Source organism: Arachis stenosperma, chromosome 2 (genome assembly GCF_014773155.1).
Source record: "Arachis stenosperma cultivar V10309 chromosome 2, arast.V10309.gnm1.PFL2, whole genome shotgun sequence".
Classification (NCBI taxonomy): domain Eukaryota; kingdom Viridiplantae; phylum Streptophyta; class Magnoliopsida; order Fabales; family Fabaceae; genus Arachis; species Arachis stenosperma.
In genome coordinates, this window is record NC_080378.1 from 107806503 (window position 1) to 107826110 (window position 19608).

Sequence of the window (19608 nt, forward strand, 5' to 3'; positions counted from 1 at the left end):
GAGAGACCAAGATTGACAAGCTTAGTAAGAGTGCCTATTTCTCTTGGGATGCTTCCTCTTAGTCCTAAGCCAATAAGTTGTAGAGTAGCTAAGTTAGGGAAGGCTGTGATGTTCAAATTCTTTAACATCAATTTTGATGTAGGAATGGTCAACTCAAATGCAAGACTAATACCAAAGACACTTCCTTTTGTATCACACTCTATCCCTTTCCATTCACAATGGTTTGAACCACTTTTTTAATAAGGCCCCCACCAACCACTTTGGATTAATGCCTCTCTCTCCTTTTGTGTTGATGAGGATGTATTTGTTGATGTTGCCATCAAGGAATTGAAACTTGTAGCTTTAACAAGTGAAAGGAATGAGACATTATATGTGGCAAGGTAGACAAATGCCATCATAAGTTAACACAAAGTAGAGTTTGCCATGTTGTGAACTTTCGGTTCTAATGGTTTGATCACATAGTATAAAAGGATCTTCATATATATACTAATTAAGTTATAACTTATAAAACGGGTCTGCCATTGACTTAGTTCAACATGCACTTGATTTTAGGTTTCAGTGTGGCACAATCAAATTGAGAATATACCTAAACATAATTAATAAGTTAAGCTACTAATTTTTCTATTTATGCAAGTTTTCCATGTCAAAGTCAAAGTTAGGGCAGTTTCCTTGTCCATTTCACTACACTTTTTCTTAACATGCTATAAGGAAAATAAGGTATGGAAAAAAAAATCTTATTCTATTAGTGGGGTTGGCTAGATGAAAATAATGATATCATTATATTCTATTATGTATGATGTTTGCAGTAAAATTATTTATATATAACTCTTACTTGACCATCTCATTTAAGTTTTTGTAGATTTTTTTCCTCTGCTAATAACTAATCTATCTTTCATTAGTTTTACCATCCTAACTAGATTTTTTACCGATTTTCTCCTTATGTGATTAAACTATCTAAGGTGATATTTCACTAATTTTTCAACAATAAACATTATTCTAGTCTCCCATGTTCTCTTTCATTATTCGTTACACTTATATGATTGTCCATCTATCAAAACATCCTCATTTTGGTCACACTGAATTTATGTTTATATTGATTTTTGACATCTAATATTCCGTTCCATACAACATAATTAATTTAATAGTAATGTGATAAAATTCACCTAAAATGTTTTGTCATAGATAAAACTTGAAGCACTAGCCATTTTGACAAACTTGGTAGTGAGAATAAGGAACTAAATTTAAATTATCAAAATTGCACCCGCACCCCGCCTAGAAGAAAAGTAATCTTACACAGTATCTTCCAAAATTTTTAATAAGGATGTGAGAAATAAAGAAAAAGGAAATGCATCATATTGACCTCATTCATAATGGATTGTCTTTCAAATACTAATTGTTGAATATTTTGTTAACTCTTTTATTGGCTTGTGGTAGCGGGCACAATTTTTCATTGACAGCTTTTTTAACTGAATTTTGAAACACACATTATACCTTTCTAAGAACATGGAATTATAGGCTTGGTAAATGCAATGCAACAAGGCAACTCTTCATGCCACACGAAATATATTAGAACGACTTTTGACACTTTGCAGCAACAACCAAATGTATTTGTTTGTCTTTTAACAGGTTCTACATCGATGAAGCCACTTATGCTTCTCACGTGAGGGTTATTAGAAATAGCGGTGATGGGCAACAACTCCAAAGCACGCAGCCACGCTTGATGTACAAAACGAACTATTCTTTCGCCTTTTACTAAAGAATACCGTGTACATGTTTCATTAAGTGGCATTAGAGTAAAGCATGGTTTTTGTTTCTAATGTTATGTTATGCAAAGGAAAACGTTACGGAGAGTGGCTTATTATATAAACATTTGTAATAGTAACAAAATGGAAAACGAATTGATACAAAATATAATCGTCATTTGCACAAATAAATTGTAAAAGCTAACTTTTAAAAACTAATTTTTTAAAAGTTGTAGGCATATGTATTATTTGATCAATTAAATTAAAAATGATTTTTAATAAACATAAATAACAATAAATACGTTTAATAAAATAACTTTTAAAATTTAAAAATATTATAATAGACATTAGATGTTTTTAAATTTAAAATTTAAATATTCATAATTAAAAAAAATTAGAAACCAATTTATTTTTTACTCTTTTATAAATAAATACCTAATTAGAGATATTGATGCATGAATCAACCCATCATAAATTCATTAATTGGAGAGTTACTATTCTATAGATGCAGTTTATTTATTTTGGTCATGGTATAAATGAATACTTAGTTAGAGATAATGATGATAAATCAACTGATCATGAACACATTAATTGAAGAGTTTGATTTAAAGTCTATGATATCTTCTTTTGTGAATATTTTTTTGAAAAGAGAGGATGACTTGTTTCTATATTGCAGCATTATTTGCTTTCATAACTAGAAATAAAACCACGTAAGTTTTTTTTATTGAATTATAAGATTTTTTTATAGAGAATGAATAATATTACTCTTTTTTATAAATTTATATAAATATAAAATTAAAAAATTTATATATAAAATAGTATATTTTAAAAATAAGTAACAATATTATTATTTTTATTTTAACTTTAACAATATGTAATAATTTTATTTATTAATTTTGACTTTTTTTTTAAAGAACCAAAGAACATCTTATCTGTAATGAGTAGGGATGATCACAACTAGCAGGATTCTTAATGTTGCAACATTTACACATATGAGTTGGCATAAAATAGATTTTTTTTTTTTAAAGAAATGAGCTCAACACAACTAGGTAGAGTAATAAACAAAACAAAATAACTAATGGAAAATAGAAAAATAAAAAAACAGAAACAAAAATAAATCCAAGATTATTTTTGGCATTGTCATCAACAACCATTAGGATTAACTCTATTCTACTGGTAGTAGCTCGTACGAGACCTATTAATATATCCTAAAATTAATATATCTAAAATTTATATATTTTTTAATTAATTAACGAAGTATAAAAGAAAAGTAAAAAAAAGTGAAGAAAAAAATATAATGGAGTACAATTGAATACTTATAAATTTAAACATGTCAAGTTATTTTTTTTTTAAATTTGAATAGATAAAAAATCATATACATTATAAACTTAAGGAAAATAGTATGGACGACAGCAAAATACGTTACAAAAGATTATAATTTAAGAAAGAAAAAGTGAAAAACATATCATTATTGGTAATAAAAAATACCGAAACATAAAAGAGAAAAATTAAAAAATTAAAATATAGCAATCATGAAAACTTTGAATATGTAAAATTATATTGGTCGTACGACTTATTGCAAATGACGATTACATTTTGTATCAATTCATTCATTTTGCTATATTGGTTGTTACTATTACATAGGTTTATATAATAAGTCACTCTCTTCATAATCCGCTACAGGGTGTAGCGGATTATGCTTTCACAAAATTTGGTCATAAACAGCTACAGGGTGTAGCGGTTTATGTTATGCATGCTTTCAACGTAATCCGCAAGAGGGTATAGCGGATTACGTGCATTTGGGTTCCGCTATAGGGTGTAGCGGATTACATACAATTGCATTTGTTGCATTTGTGTCTGGACTTTGTCAATGTTGTATTTGCGTAACGTTTTTCTTCTATCATTTTATTTATGTAAATTGCCCTTTTAATAATATCAACTTTTTACTGTACATAGTATTCAATTATTTTTTAATCACATCTAAATAATTTACACGCTTTTATTCTAAATAAATAATGTAATGTAACGTGATTAGAATGAAAGTGTAAAATTATAAAAAAAATTATAAGTAACGTGATTAAGTAATGAAAGTAAAATTACATTATTTAGAATGAAAGTGTAAATTTATGTATTTATAAAAAAAATTACATTACTTTAAGAGTAAAATTAAAAAAAAAAACTAATTTATTTAGAATGAAAGTGTAAAATTATAAAAAAAAATATAAGTAATGTGATTAAGTAATGAAAGTAAAATTACATTATTTTGAATGAAAGTGTAAAAGTTATTTATTTATAAAAAAAGTACATTACTTTAAGAGTAAAATTATAAAAAAAATTAATTTATTTAGAATGAAAGTAATGTAATTAACTGTAATTTTTTAATTGAATATTATGTACAGTAAAATATTGATATTATTGAAGGATAAAATTAAAATTTATTTCTATGTATTATTTTTGTCCCCAACGTTTTCGTCTTAATTAAGTCCCTAACGTTTCAAAATCGTCTCAATTTTGTCTCGCCGTCAATTCTGTTAATGGATCCCTAACGGTAGGACAACATTGAGTCAATTTTGAAACGTTAGAGATTTAAATAGGATGATTGAAACGTTAGGGACAACATTGGAACTTACCCTAAACATTGGAGACAAAAACGATACTTTACTCTAAAATTTATTTTGTGAATCTTATTTGTAAATTTCAAATAGAGGAATGTTAGGCCGTTAAAAAGCTTAGTTAATTTTAAATAGAGGAATGTTAGTGGGTTAAAAAATTTAGTTAATTATTGGTGTAAAAAAATAGGGCAATTTATCTATTTAAATAAACTGGGAATCAATATTATCAGAATACACATTATGCAAATTGGGGGCAATTTACCAATTTAAAATATTTGAGTTTTAATATTACTAAAATACAACTTTTGGTTCTTTGATACGAAAATCCAATTTTTCATAACTCTATGTAATCTATGGAAGGGGTATCACAGATTATGAATGCATGTAAATCATAGGTGGGGTTCCATGGTTTACATTGATATGGCAAATGCATAGAAACCGTGGTAGAGGTTCTACAGTTTCTATTAGAGTGAGAAAATAGACATAAACCGTGGAAGAGGTCTGGCGATTTTTCAAAAATATTAAACACACATATATAAAAGTAATGTGATTCCTGCCATCTATCATTCTCTAATTTCAATCAACAAAATGATTCCCCTTAGATGCGCGTTAGCTGCACTTGTTTCTTCCCAAAGCTCGGTTTCCTTAATTCATTTCCCTTTTGTATTTTTGGTATTTGTATTTTGAGTTGCCACTTGAAATTTTAATTTTGATGCTTAATGAATTGTTTTAATCGGCAACGGAAAGTATAACTTAGAGATACACCCAATAGTAATCTATAATTACATAGCAACTTATGCCAGAAAACTTGAGAAGCTGGATGATTTCAAACTATAGATTAAGTTTGTGTTTAAAAAGAATTGGGTAAATACCCTTTCCGGTCCCTGAACATTTTAAAGTGGGACATATCGCACCTTTATCATCCAAAAACCTCAACCAGATCCTCAACCATCAACATAAGTGGACAAATCGACCCCTGTGACCGGTTGCCAACAGGTTGTCTGGATGACGTGTCAGGTGGAGGCTGAGTTGTCAACTCCAGATGCCACGTGTAAGTAGAAGTTGTTGCAGGGACTCAAAACCCCCTCCCTGCAACTGAAACGGCATCGTTGCATTGAGTTAACTCAAATGCAACCTACTCCCTGACCCAATCTCTCTGTCTCTGAAAAAACAAAAATCAGCCTTCATGAGCTCCTCCGACCTCTCCTCTCTCTGGCTCCCTCCGCCACAATCCGCCGCCTCCACCTCCACCTCCGCAGCACCACCACCACAGCAACAACAACCACCTCCTCCGCCGCCGTTCAACCAGGAAACCCTTCAGCACCTCCTCCCTTCCATTTTGCCGGCTTCCTCCCTCTTCTCCGGCTCAACAGCCTCCTTCACCACAGAAGCTTCCAAATCCGAATAAATCCGAATGATCTGAATCTCCGCCTCCGCCTCCGCCACCACCGGACTTCACATTGGAAGCCGGCAAGATCACGCCGGAAGTAAAAGACAGTATTCCATCCTCAATGCTGCTCCGCGAAGTAGGGGATCTCCTCTTCTTGTTCTCATCGGATACAAACTGCGACTGAGACTGAACAGAGAACAAATTGTTTCCACCATTATTACTGTTTACAGACAAACTCAGAATCTCACCAGATTCCGGCTTCAATGAGCTCGAGAAATTCAATTCCTTCAGCACAAATCCCTGATTCTGTTGCGGATTCTTCGGATACAACCGGCACCGTTTTGTTGTTGGCAACCGTTTCGATCCCACCTGCCAAAGAAGAAGGGTCGTTGAGCCACAACGAAGAAGGATCGTTCTCTCCTTGATCACAACGCAGCTTCATGCACTTGTGGTGAAGCTTGGGGTTTCTGGGTGTGTTAGAGTCTGCAATGCTTATATGGGGTTGAAGACTGTGGTGTCTTGGACTGTGGTCTTGGAAGGTGTGGTGAAAGGGAAGGGTTTGGAGAATGGGCGGAAGGTGTTCGATGAAATGCCAGAGAGGAATGAGGTTGCTTGGACTGTGATGATTGTGGGGTATGTTGAGAATGGGATGACTAGGGAGGCTTTTGAGCTTTTGAGGGAAATGATTTTTGGGTGTGGGTTTGTGTTGAATGATGTGAGCCTTTGTTCGATTCTTTCGGCTTGTTCGCAGTCTGGGGATGTGAGCTTGGGGAGGTGGGTTCATGGGTATGCTGTGAAGGAAATTGGGTGGGATGTGGGTGTCATGGTGGGGACTGGGTTGGTTGACATGTATGCAAAGTGTAGTGGCGTGGAATGCCATGATTGGTGGGTTGGCCATGCATGGGAAGGGAAAGGATGTGGTGGATATGTTTGATTCCATGATCGGAGAAGGAGTGAGCCCTGATGCAAATAGTTTGGGAAGGGAAAGGATGTGGTGGAGGAGTGCTGGGGAGGGGTAGTGAGTGGAGGGTGTTGCCGGTGGGAATGAGAACAGTTTGGGCAGGGAGGGGGTTTTTAGTCCCTGCAACAACTTCTTCTTACACGTGGCACCTGGAGTTGACAACTCAGCCTCCACCTGACACGTCATCCAAGAAACCTGTTGGCAACCGGTCACAGGGGTCGATTTGTCCACTTATGTTGATGGTTGAGGACCTGGTTGAGGTTTCTGGATGATAAAGGTGCGACATGTCCCAATTTAAAATGCTCAGGGGCCGGAAAGGGTATTTACCCAAAAGAATTTAAATTTATGTATTGAAAATTAGTACTCTTTTGTTATTATTTGTTAATACTCTTTTTTAAGAACTAATTCTGATGATTGTTTTTGGTATTTTTTTATTATAGATGAGATTGAATGTTAAAATTGATAGAATGTCAATTAATTTTTTAATTTATGAAGTGAACACAAAAGCTAAATTGGCAGAATCATGTTGGCGTTCAGAAGAAAAAAAATTAGCCAAATAAAAATTACAACGTTCAAAAGGATTAAACGCACTTTTTGTGCTTTCAACGTGTTTACCAAACACACCCTAATAATTACAACTGGGAGCCTGTGCCATTCCTTTGAATCAAATACCGCACAATCTCTAACTGTTTTTCTAAGGAGTATGTTATATATATACTAGGGCTTCATAATGTTGATTTGTCTACAAGGAACGATTGCCAAGCTTTCCAAAGGCAAATGAATCAATATATAAGGTCGGTTTTGTACTCTGTCTCTGACTCCATCTTCGTAAACAAATTTGTTTCTATCTCTTCTGATACGGTATACAAAATTACAAACGCAGCATAGAATATATGACTAGGGTTATTCCTTTGTAGTGAAAATGAAAAACACACACATATATCAAACACACACATACGGTTTATGCCTATTTTTACACTTCAACAAAAATCGTGGAACCCCTACCACGGTTTTTATGCATTTGCCATATTAACGTAACCTGTTGAATTTCACCCACGGTTTACATGCATTCATAATCCGTGGTATCCTTTCTACGAATTACATAGAATTGTAAAAAATTGAATTTTTGTATCAAAGAACCAAAAGTTGTATTTTGATAAAATTGAACCTCAAACATTTTAAATTGGTAAATTACATGATCACAACCCAGAAAAGCTAAAGCTCCAAAGATTGAAGCCAGAACAAGAAAAACAAGGTGGTCCTGAGCAACAAGATAACCGTGCTCTTGACACAACTTGAGTGTGTCTGTCTCCCTTGTTTTCCTGTTAGAAGTGTTACTTGTTTAAAACACTTTTAAAGTTTAAACTAGTGGATACCGAAACACATTTTTTTCCTAAACTATGTAAACCGCGACAAGGGTATCGCGATTTACCATATGAACGTAATCCGCTAAAGGGGTGTCGCGGATTACATTGGAGATGACCCATCACATAAACTGCTACAGGGGTGTCGCGGTTTATGTATGCTTGTGATACGTGCATAAACCGCTACAGGGGTGTAGCGGTTTATGCTTTAGTGTGGATGATACGTGAGCATCTTTTCTATTTTTTCCTAGTGAATTTGTATTCAATTTGTCGAGTTTAATCAAGAATTAATTATCTTTTTAGCCACAATGGATGCTACTTTGAATAGTTTATAATTCTGTTTATTTTAGGTAGCATTTGGCTGGATTTGATGGAGTTTCCACAAAAAAAGAGAAGAAGGCGAATGATGTTGTCGACCCTGACCTCTCTGCACTCAAACCTGAATAATTCGAGCTACAGAGGTCCAATGGACATGATTCCAATGGCGTTGGAAAGCTAACTTTCAGAGCTTTCCAACGATATATAATAGTTTGTATTTCTCTTCCACCAGTTCTGCCAAGACTGCGCCTAACTTGAGAAATCTCAAGTTAGGCGCAAGACACAACAAAAGCATGTCACATTGATTTTGTTTCATTCAAGTAGGGCGCACTCCCATCTCAAGTAGGGCGCAGCAATGCAAGCCTTGCACACCAACACATGCTGCCCACATCCTCAAGTAAGGCGCAACAAATGTCCAAGTTGGGCGTGGGTTATTAAGGATCCAAGTGGTCCCAGCTCTCCTCAAAACCCAGCACGCAATCTCCCAAATATTCTAATTAAGCTTCAATTTTATTTAAAAATAGTAAAAGATATTATTTAGTTCTAGGAAATATAATTTACATTAATTAAGATTAGATATAAAAGGGAAAAAGAATCAGGCCTTCGGGCTTTTCTCTTCTCTTCTACCTCATTCTGCAATTTACAATTTACCTGAATCCTAGTTTTCTCTCTGAACCATGAGCAACTAAACCTCCACTGTTAAGGTTAGGAGCTCTGTATATTGTATGGATTGATACTATTATTTTTCTATTTTAATTCATGTACTGATTTATATTTCAAGAATTGTTTTCGTTCTTTATTTTATGAATTTGGGTGGAACGGAAGTATGACCCTTGTTCTAATTGAGTTCTTGTATAACTTGGAAAAGTTCTTTACTTGAACAACAGTTTGAAAACATATTCTCCTAAATTTCTAATTATCTGGACTTAACGGGATACGTGACATATAATCCTCTTATATTTGGGTAATTAGGATTTCTGTGGCATATAAACTAGAATTGAACTTCACCCTTTAATTGGAATTAAGTGACCAAGGAATTGGCGGTTGATGAATTTTGGAGGAGACTAAAAAGGTCTAAGGAATTAGGGTTTAGTCACATATAGTTTATCATGAATTAAATCTTGCATGATTAAAATAGTTAGTAAGAAAAGTCAATCTGGAAAATAGATATCTTTGAAGCCTTAACTGTTTCTCCACACATATTTCACAACCTGTTTACTGCTTGCTTTATTAATTTTCTGAATTTACTGTTTGATGCAATTGAGACCCAAACGCTCTTTTCTATTTGTCTAACTAAGTAATTCATTCAATCATTGTTGCTTAGTCCATCAATCCTCATGGGATTGACCCTCACTCACCTGAGGTATTACTTGGTACGACCCGGTGCACTTGCCGGTTAGTTTGTGGGTTATAAATTCCGTACCAAGTTTTTGGCACCGTTGCCGGAGATTGATTGTGATTGACAACTATTCGTTGTTTGATTGCTTAAATTAGATAATTTTTCTTTTAATTAGTTTTATTTTAGTATTATTAATTTTTATTTTTCATTTTTTCCCTTTAATTTCTCTTCCTTTTCGTTCATTAACCCGCTACCCCTGTTTTCTTTTTTTTACTTCCTTGTTGCTTTTGATTTTTTTTACTTTTGTCCGTTTTTATTTTATTTTATTTATTTTTTAATTTTATTTTCTTTTTTTCATTTTCTTTTATTTTCGTTTTCGTTTCCTTCCATTATTTTTTTCTATATTCTATTAGTTTTGTCTTATTTTTGTCTTTAATTTTTGAAAAAAAAAGAAATTTTATCATATATTTTTTTTAGTTTCTGAAATTAAGTTTGGTGTCCCCTAATTATTTTTATTTTAATTTTCCTGTTTATTTTTTTTATAATTTTCAGAATTTTTCAGCTTTAATTATTTAGTTGGTTTATTTTATTTCTTTTACACAAGTTACCTCACTAGGAATTCTCTGCACTTTGACGTAGAGATTTCCATCTTTTCTTGTTTTCTGTTTGTTTATGAGCAGGAATAGAGACAAGGAACCTCTTTTAGACTTTGATTCTGAACCCGAAAGGACTTTCAGGCGGCGTTTACAACAAGCAAGACTTTACAAGGCTGCAGAGTCCGCTATGGATCATAATAATGCTGCTAATGCCAATGTGGAAAATCCAGTTGGGAATGAACAACCTAGAAGAGTGTTTGGCTCATACACTGCTCCTACTGCAGATCTTTATGGAAAAAGCATTGTGGTGCCTCCTATAGCTGCAAACAATTTTGAACTGAAGCCACAGCTAGTCACTTTGGTGCAATAAAATTGTCAATACCATGGACTCTCTCAGGAAGATCCCAATTAGTTTATCTCTAATTTTTTGTAGATTTGTGATACTGTGAAAACTAATGGGGTGAATCCTGAGGTGTACAAATTTATGCTCTTCCCATTTGCTTTGAGGGATAGAGCAAAGCTGTGGTTAGATTCTCAACCCAAGGAGAGTTTGGATACTTGGGAGAAGGTTGTCACTGGGTTTCTGACTAAATTTTTCCCACCTAAAAAGCTAACTAAGCTTAGGGTGGAGGTTCAAACCTTCAGACAGAAGGATGGTGAGACCCTTTATGAAGCTTGGGAGAGGTACAAGCTGCTGACCAGGCAATGTCCTCTGGACATGTTCTCTAAATGGACCCAACTAGATATCTTTTATGAAGGCTTGGGTGAAATGTCCAAGATGTGTTTAGATAATTCTGCAGGTAGTTCATTGCACATGAAAAAGACACCGGAAGAAACTATTGAGCTTATCGAGTTGGTTGCTAGCAACCAATATTTATACTCATCTAACAGGAATCCTGTGAACTCTGAGACTCCTCAGAAGAGAGGTGTTTTAGAAGTGGAAGCTGTTGATGATGTTCTTGCTCAGAACAAGCTTTTGACTCAACAACTAAATCTAATTACTCAACAGTTGAGTGGAATGCAAGTTTCAGCTGTCAACACTCAGAATGCACATCAAGAGGTCCCTTATGACATGACAGGTAATTTTATGCAAAATGAAAATTATGATTATGCTCAATCTTCTTCTGAACAGGTCAATTACATGGGGAGTGCTCCTAGAAATCCCAATAATGATTCCTATTCTAAGACCTACAAAAAGGGGTGGAGAAATTACCCAAATTCTGGGTGGAGAGAGCAACCTCAGAGTTCACAAAATTTTAATAATAATTCCCAGGGTGGTTTTCAACAAAATAATTTTAATAACCACCAGTTTCAATCATCTCAGCCCCAACAAAACAATGATTTGGAAGTAATATTGGCAAGTTTTAGACAGAAAACCAGAGCATCAATCAAGAACTTGGAGATTCAGATGGGTCAATTAGCCACAAAAGTTAATAAAATTGATCAGAGGACGACTAATAGCCTTCTTGGTAACACAATTCCGAATCCAAGAGAGGAGTGCAAGGCATCACCTTGATAAGTGGACAAGTGGCAAGTACGGAAGCACAAGTTAATGAGGAGCTAGTTGAAAAAAAAGCTCTAGAGGAGAAGAAGGAAGAAGTAGAGCACGTCCCTCCAAAGCGTGGGGACAACCTATTTCTAGACTCTCTTGACACTTATCCTACATTGCCAAAGGCTCCTGAGTACAAGCCTAAAATGCCATATCCTCAGAGACTTCAAAAGGAGACCAAGGACAAGCAGTTTTCAAAGTTCTTAGAAGTCTTTAGAAAGTTGCAAATCAATATTCCTTTTGCTGAGGTTTTGGAGCGAATGCCTCTCTATGTCAAATTCATGAAGGAGTTGTTGTCAAAGAAGAAGCCTTTAAAGGGAGATGAGACAGTGGTCCTAACTAAGGAATGTAGTGCCATCATTTAGAATAACTTGCCAAGGAAGATGCCAAACCCAGGGAGCTTTCAAATCCCATGTACCATTGGAAGCACCACCTTTGAGAAAGCGTTATGTGATTTAGGAGCAAGCATCAATTTAATGCCCTTGTCTGTGATGAGGAAGTTGCAAATCCAAGAGTCACAACCTACAAGGATAGCATTACAGATGGCAGACAAATCTATAAAGCCAGCATATGGATTAGTGGAGAATGTCTTGGTCAAAGTGGATAAGTTCTTCCTCCCAACAGATTTTGTGATTCTTGACACGGGAGAGGATGAGAATGCCTCTATAATTCTAGGAAGACCATTCCTAGCCACTGAAAGAGCTCTAATTGATGTGGAAGAAGGTGAGTTAGTGCTTAGAATGCATAATGAGCAACTGGTATTTCATGTCTTCAAAGATATACATTCAGCAGGTGAAGAAGATAGGTACATGCAGACTGAGCTTGTTGATCCAAATCTTCAAGAACCCCCTGATAATGCACAACAGAATTTGCAGCTCAAACCTCCTTTGGTGACAATCAATAAAATTCCTCCTGACATCAAACCTAAGTTTGGTGTCGGGAATGCATCATCCACCAAGGAGGAGGTTCCCAAAAAGAAGAAAGTACCTAGGGGATGGAGAAATAAAAAGATTCCCACTGAAGACTTCTCCCTAGGAATGAAGGTGGTATTCACTGCATGCCCTATCCTGCCTCATATAGTGAACAAGATCCTGTCTCTTGAGCATATAGAGTTGATCAATGGAAGCACAGGAAAGAAGTTCACAGTGAGGGGTGAAGAGTTGAGCCCCTACGATCCTCCTCCCTAGAGGAGCTGACCGTCAAGCTAATGACGGTAAAAAAGCGCTTGTCGAGAGACAATCCGATGTTTTTGTATCCTTTAGTTTGATTTCTGTTGGTTTAATTTTGTTATTTATTTAGTTTTCATTGAGTTCTTCCTATTTTTTCTTTGTTTTACGTGTGTTTAGATCATGTAGAGTTATTAAAACAGAAACAGGTTCCTGAATACAGAACTACGAACGTCAGGAGAAAAATATATTGATTCCGAAGAGTTGACGCCTAACTTGACAATTTCAAGTTAGGCGCCACATACTACACGCAGCAGAAAATTCTGTTCTCGAAGGTCTGCGCCTAACTTGAGACTTTTCAAGTTAGGCGCCGCATAGTACGCATCAAGGACTATGTCTCTCGGGAGGGCCCAAGTTAGGCGCAACATTCTTGAAGTTAGGCGCCGTTTGTGGTTCAGTCTTCAAGTTAGGCGCAGCTCCACTTGAAGTTAGGCGCAAAGGGTAAAGAGATCCGATTCAAGTTAGGCACAAGCATTATTCAAGTCAGGCGCAGGGTTCTCCTTCTTGGTCTCAAGTCAGGCGCAACGAAACCCAAATTCGGCGTGAATCTCCTGATTGCCAAATCAATTTGATTTGGTCCACACTCCCTAATTAGATTCACTTATATATATATATATATATATATATATATATATATATATATATATATATATATATATATATATATATATATATATATATATATATATATATATTACCCCCCTTATATATAAACAGCTATACGTTCCCCCATATATATATATAATAAATACAAAAAATAAATAAATAACTATATATATATAAACAAGTTTTAATTGTTATTTTTCTTGTCCTTTTATTATTTTCGGCTTCTTTTACATTATTATTTGTTTTTATTCCTCCATACGTTTTTTTTTATGTCGCTCTCTGTTTTCAATTTTTCTTTGTTTGGGGACAAGCAAACTTTTAAGTTTGGTGTTGTCGCTTCGCTTGTGACTTTTCTGTTTATTTTAATGGCACCAAAGGGAGGCGAATCATCTTCACAGAGGAGCACAGCCTGAATAATGAGATGGCCACTAGAATAACTGAGGTGGTTGAGTTCCTTTCATTCTATATTTCCTTCCATTCTTATTATGTTATATTCCTGTTTTCTGCTGTTTTACTTGAATGTCTGCATGATCCTTTGTTATTTCAATTCCTAGGCTCTAGTTTATTTTGTTTTTTTAATTCTGTTATTTGTTTTGTAATTCTAAAAAGTGTCTCATGTATTGCTCACTGAGCTTGAATCCAAAAGAAAAAAGATGTATTGCATGAGAAATAGAGTTTATAACAAAGAATAGTCTGATTTACTTAAATGTGGTGGTATTCTTTGTGATTCTGAATGCATGACATAAACCGTGCATATTTGAATTTGAATCAAAGGATGTTGATGTATAAGGAACATGAATTTAGATAACTATTATGAATCAGCTGAAGTTATTGCAAGCTTAATCCTTGAAGCAAAAGAAACAGCAAAAGAAAAATAAAAGCAAGGTCCAAGGCTTTGAGCATCAATGACTAGGGAGGTCAGATATGATTAAAAGCTCAAAGAGTTGTTTCCCTAGTCATATGCTTGTGGTGTTTTTGTGTCAAGTAAGCCTTGAGACAGAACACTTAGAGTCGAGACCAAATGCATTTAGCAGAGTATGCCAAAGGCTTTGAGCACGACTATCTGGGAGTAGTTGAAAGAAAAATCAGAACTTCAAGAAGTTTCCCAGTTAAGTGCTTGTGGTGTTTTTGTATCAAGTGAAGGTTGAGACAAAACATTTAAAGTCACGGCCAGGCTCAAGGTACAAAGCACCGAGGAAAAGAGAATTAAAAGGAATTTTCTGTGCACAAGGATTAAACTGAAATATAAAAGATTAGAGAATTCATAATATCATCCGGATTATTCTAATTCCGAATGACAGTAACATCCTTCTGATTCAAAGGAGAGTGAGATGCCAAAACTATTCAAGATCGCAGTTGTAAACCCCACTGCAATAAGAGACATGAGCTTAATCGAACTCTCACTCTCATGCAAATTCACATCCTAGGCCTGTATTAGTTTTGGTTGCTTGAGGACAAGCAACAATTCAAGTTTGGTGTTGTGATACGTGAGCATCTTTCCTATTTTTTTCTAGTGAATTAGCATTCAATTTGTCGGGTTTAATCAAGAATTAATTATCTTTTAACTACAATGGATGCTACTTTCAATCGTTTGCAATTCTGTTTACTTTAGGTAGCATTTGGCTGGATTTGATAGAGTTTCCACAAAAAGAGAGAAGAATTTGAATCGTTTGCAATTCTGTTTATTTTAGGAGCATTTGGCTGGATTTGATGGAGTTTCCGCAAAAAGAGAGAAGAAGGTGAATGATGCTGTCGACCCTGACCTCTCTGCACTCAAACTTGAATAACTCGAGCTACAAAGGTTCAATGGACATGATTTCAGTGGCGATGGAAAGCTAACTTCTGGAGCTTTCTAACGATATATAATAGTTTGTACTTCTTCTCCACCAGTTCTGCCAAGACTGCGCCTAACTTGAGAAATCTCAAGTTAGGCGCAAGACACAACAAAAGCACGACACATTGATTTTGTTTCATTCAAGTAGGGCGCACTCCCATCTCAAGTAGGGCGCTGATGAGCGGATAATTTATACGCTTTTTGGCATTGTTTTTAGTATGTTTTTGGTAGTTTGAGTTGAGTTTTTAGTATATTTCTATTAGTTTTTAGTTAAAATTCACTTTTCTGGACTTTACTATGAGTTTGTGTATTTTTCTGTGATTTCAGGTATTTTCTGGCTGAAATTGAGGGATCTGAGCAAAAATCTGATTCAGAGACTGAAAAGGACTGCAGATGCTGTTGGATTCTGACCTCCCTGCACTCGAAGTGGATTTTCTGGAGCTACAAAAGCCCAATTGGCGCGCTCTCAAAGGCGTTGAAAAGTAGACATCCTGGGCTTTTCAGCAATATATGATAGTCCATACTTTGCTCAAGATTTGATGGCCCAAACCGGCGTTCAAAGTCACCCTCAGAAATTCCAGCGTTAAACGCCGGAACTGGCACCAAAATGGGAGTTAAACGCCCAAACTGGCATAAAAGCTGGCGTTTAACTCCAAGAAGAGTCTCTACACGAAAAATGCTTCATTGCTCAGCCCAAGCACACACCAAGTGGGTCCGGAAGTGGATTTTTATGTCTTTTACTCATCTTTGTAATTCTTAAGCTACTAGTTCCCTATAAGTAGGACCTTTTACTATTGTATTTTCATCTTGGTTCTTTTGGTTCCCTCTTTGGGACCGAAGCCAATGATCACTCTTGTTCTTATGTGTTTTCAACGGTGGAGTTTCTACACACCATAGATTAAGGTGTGGAGCTCTGCTGTACCTCGAGTATTAGTGCAATTACTATTGTTCTTCTATTCAATTCCGCTTGTTCTTTGTCCAAGATATCACTTGTTCTTCAACTTGATGAATGTGATGATCCGTGACACTCATCATCATTCTCACTCATGAACAAAGTGACTGACAACCACTCTTGTTCTACAAGCATACGAGGCTCTAGTGAATATCTCTTGGATTCTTTAACCGGAATCTTCGTGGTATAGGCGAGAACTGATGGCGGCATTCAAGAGAATCCGGAAGGTCTAACCTTGTCTGTGGTATTCTGAGTAGGATTCAATGATTGAATGACTGTGACGTGTTTCAAACTCCTAGCAGGCGGGGCGTTAGTGACAGACGCAAAAGAATCGCTGGATTCTATTCCGGCCTGACCGAGAACCGACAGCTGATTAGCCATATGCTGTGACAGAGCATAGGAACATTTTCACTGAGAGGATGGGAGGTAGCCACTGACAACGGTGAAACCCTTGCATAAGCTTGCCATGGAAAGGAGTAAGAAGGATTGGATGAAGACAGTAGGAAAGCAGAGAGACGGAAGGGAAGGCATCTTCATACGCTTATCTGAAGCTCTCACCAATGATATACATAAGTATCTCTATCTTTATCTTTATACTTTATTCATCATCTATACCCATTTGAGTCTGCCTGACTGAGATTTACAAGGTGACCATAGCTTGCTTCATACCAACAATCTCCGTGGGATCGACCCTTACTCACGTAAGGTATTACTTGGACGACCCAGTGCACTTGCTGGTTAGTTGTGCAAAGTTGTGTAGTGATCACAATTTTGCGCACCAAGTTTTTGGCGCCGTTGCCGGGGATTGTTCGAGTATGGACAACTGACGGTTCATCTTGTTGCTTAGATTAGGTATTTTTTTTTCAGAGTTCTTAAGAATGAATTCTAGTGTTTCAAGGTGATGTTCTTATCATCACCAAAGCTGATTGATCCTCATCAATTTAGCTCTTGAATGCAATGTCCTGCTAAAGCTTGGCTAGCTATGTCTAATTCCTTTAGACTAAAGCTTTAGACTAACATTGCATGATTCCTGGAATTCTCATTAAGAATTTTGATACCTTTATTTTCTTCTTCCACTTAATTTTCGAAAAATCCAAAAAAAAATTATAAAAATCATAAAAACCAAAAATATTTTATGTTTTTTGTTTGAGTCTAGTGTCTAATCTTAAGTTTGGTGTCTTGCATGCATTGTTTATTTGATCTTGGTTCTATTTTCAAGTCAATAGTACAGGGAACTGAAGATTCAGAACATGCAGCAGAGGAATTACACAGAAAAAGCTGGGCGTTCAAAACGCCCAGTGAAGAAGGACAGACTGGCGTTTAAACGCCAGCCAGGGTGCCTGGTTGGGCGTTTAACGCCCAAAAAGGTAGTGCATTGGGCGTTAAACGCCAGAATGTGCACCATTCTGGGCGTTTAACGCCAGGATGGCACAAGGGGGAGGATTTTGTTTTCAAAATCAATTTTTTTTAAATTTTCAAAGTTTTTTCAAAATCAAATATTTTTCAAATCATATCTTTTCAATCAAATGTCTTCAAAATCAATTTCTTTCCTTTTTCAAAGATACTTACTAACAATTAATGATTTGATTGAACATTTTAAGTATGTTGCCTTTTCTGTTGAGAAAGGTTTAATATTTGAATCATATCTTTTCTTGTTAGGCAAGTCATTAATTTTTAAAATCAAATCTTTTTAAAATTGTTTTCAAAATCATATCTTTTCAATCATATCTTTTTTAAAACCATAACTTTTCAATCATATCTCTTTAATCACATATTTTTCAAAATAGTTTTCAAATCATATCTTGTTGATTTCTAATTTCAAAAATCTTTTTCAAAAATTACTTGATTTCTTTTCCACTCTTGATTTTCGAAAATCAAGTAGTGTTTTTCAAAATGTTTTCAAAATCTTTCACTCAATTTTCGAAAATTACTTCCCTTCTTCTCACATCCTTCTATTTATGAACTAACACTATTCCTTAATGCAAAATTCGAACTCCATCTTCTTTGATAAGTTCGAATTTTCTACCTCTGTCTTCCATTTTTCTTTTCCTCTGACACCTCAAGGAATCTCTATACTGTGACATAGAGGATTCCATATTTTCTTGTTTTCTTCTCTTTCATATGAGCAGGAACAAAGACAAAGGCATTCTTGTTGAAGCTGACCCTGAACCTGAAAGGACCTTGAAGCGGAAGCTAAGAGAAGCTAAGGCACAACTCTCTGTAGAAGACCTAACAGAAATCTTCAAAGAAGAAGAACCCATGGCAGCCGAAAATAACAACAATGCCAACAATGCAAGGAAGGTGCTTGGTGACTTTACTGCACCTACTCCCGACTTCTATGGGAGAAGCATCTCTATCCCTGCCATTGGAGCAAACAACTTTGAGCTTAAGCCTCAATTAGTTTCTCTAATGCAACAGAATTGCAAGTTCCATGGACTTCCATTGGAAGATCCTCATCAGTTCTTAGCTGAATTCTTGCAAATCTGTGACACTGTCAAGACTAATGGGGTAGACCCTGAGGTCTACAGACTGATGCTATTCCCTTTTGCTGTAAGAGACAGAGCTAGGACATGGTTGGACTCTCAACCTAAAGAAAGCCTGGACTCATGGGAAAAGCTAGTCAATGCCTTCTTGGCAAAGTTCTTTCCACCTCAAAAATTGAGTAAGCTTAGAGTGGAAGTCCAAACCTTCAGACAGAAGGATGGAGAATCCCTCTATGAAGCTTGGGAAAGATACAAACAATTGATCAGAAAATGTCCTTCTGACATGCTTTTTGAATGGAGCATCATAGGTATTTTCTATGATGGTCTCTCTGAACTATCCAAGATGTCTTTGGATAGCTCTGCTGGAGGATCTCTTCATCTGAAGAAGACGCCTACAGAAGCTCAAGAACTCATTGAAATGGTTGCAAATAACCAATTCATGTACACTTCTGAAAGAAATCCTGTGAACAATGGGACAAGTCAGAAGAAAGGAGTTCTTGAGATTGATACTCTGAATGCCATTTTGGCTCAAAATAAGATATTGACTCAACAAGTCAATTTGATTTCTCAAAGTCTGTCTGGAATGCAAAATGCACCAAGCAGTACTAAGGATGCTTCATCTGAAGAAGAAGCTTA

The 19608-nt window shown here is 35.6% G+C and overlaps 2 non-coding genes and 1 pseudogene across 2 annotated transcripts; 1 reads left to right on the top strand and 2 right to left on the bottom strand.

The window, feature by feature from the left end:
• The first annotated feature begins 1709 nt into the window (after window positions 1-1709).
• LOC130964811 (U5 spliceosomal RNA) lies at window positions 1710-1832 on the top strand (annotated as a pseudogene).
• A 9106-nt stretch (window positions 1833-10938) lies between these two features.
• LOC130965089 (small nucleolar RNA R71) lies at window positions 10939-11045 on the bottom strand. Its single transcript, XR_009081144.1, has one exon. It is a non-coding gene; the product is annotated as a small nucleolar RNA R71 (small nucleolar RNA).
• An 8108-nt stretch (window positions 11046-19153) lies between these two features.
• Window positions 19154-19261, bottom strand: LOC130964900 (small nucleolar RNA R71). Its single transcript, XR_009080966.1, has one exon. It is a non-coding gene; the product is annotated as a small nucleolar RNA R71 (small nucleolar RNA).
• Between the last annotated feature and the right edge of the window lie 347 nt (window positions 19262-19608).